The 1,102-nt window shown below is 30.0% G+C and overlaps 1 long non-coding RNA gene across 1 annotated transcript; it reads right to left on the bottom strand.

Annotated features, from left to right (window-relative positions):
* Window positions 1-201: 201 nt before the first annotated feature.
* On the bottom strand, window positions 202-804 carry LOC127726672 (uncharacterized). The gene is made up of 2 exons (XR_007993633.1): window positions 702-804; window positions 202-372 (listed from the first exon to the last, which is right to left on the bottom strand). It is a non-coding gene; the product is annotated as an uncharacterized LOC127726672 (long non-coding RNA).
* Window positions 805-1,102: the final 298 nt, after the last annotated feature.

The raw sequence follows: 1,102 nt of genomic DNA, 5'->3' as shown, positions 1-1,102 counted from the left end.
TTATAGTTTTTTTTTATTATTATTCAATATTCGGCTCTTTGAACTTGTTGAATAAAGCATCTCAATATTAGTAATCAAGTGAACTGGGGAAATATTATAAACCGTTACGTATTTTCGTGTACTAAAACCTGTATTGTTTCTTTAAATTTTAAATTGTACGACCCTAGTATTCAAATATCATGAATTTATAAAAAGAAACCAAAAATTTCAAAAACATTTAATGAAATATGACTTTTAATATGCATTCTTGGAGGCCACGGCGCATTACATCTTTACTTTCCACTCATCATTGTTGAGTTTGCAGCTGGAACCTCCAACATACATTTAAATATTGCATGAAGGAGTCTGTTGATCACCCATATCTTCAGGAATCTGTAATATAAAATATGTTTGATAACACCAAGTGTGGACTCACATGTAAATTAAGCGAAGTATGTGTGATTTATAATTCAAATCGTATTCACGATTTGGTCATTATACTGTTTTGTATTTGACCAGTTTTATGATTAAGCGATGATTTTTGACAACTATTGGAACTTAACTGACATGAGTTGTTTATCAGATCAGATAATTTGTGGAATGCTTTGTTGTATTTGTCTGAAATTTGTTTTGACGCTAACGATTTTCTTTAATCCCTCGGAAGACTTACATTCAATTTGACATACAGAATTCAGTTTTTTATTATTATGAAAGTATAGTACCGGTATTGTGTTCCCCTTCTTTACTGCATTATATATTTCCTTTTCGTCTAGCCAATCAATCTGCATCTGCCTGTCTTTAGAGGCGTTCATAGAACTACCAAAACATTTTCAGTAACTTCTTTTCTTTTGTAATCGGCTCTACGTTCGAAGGTCTGGAAAATATTTTAAAAAAATGTAAAGAGTTAATTTAACCATTGCAACAAAAGGACATTTACCACTTAAGGAGGCTCGAGGATACAAAAAATTCAGAAAAAGTTAAACATTTTTTTTTTTCATTACAAATTTTATTCATTACTTTATTAGTTGTAACTTTATCATATGGTACAAAAATCATCCATAAAAATCAATTCGTTTTGGCCCAAGATGACTTTTAAAATGTAATTCTCATTAAAGAAACCTCC

Source organism: Mytilus californianus, unplaced genomic scaffold (assembly GCF_021869535.1).
Source record: "Mytilus californianus isolate M0D057914Y unplaced genomic scaffold, xbMytCali1.0.p SCAF_18, whole genome shotgun sequence".
In the NCBI taxonomy this organism is placed as follows: domain Eukaryota; kingdom Metazoa; phylum Mollusca; class Bivalvia; order Mytilida; family Mytilidae; genus Mytilus; species Mytilus californianus.
The sequence above is the reverse complement of the archived record's forward strand: the minus strand, read 5'-3'. Positions and strand labels throughout refer to the sequence as shown.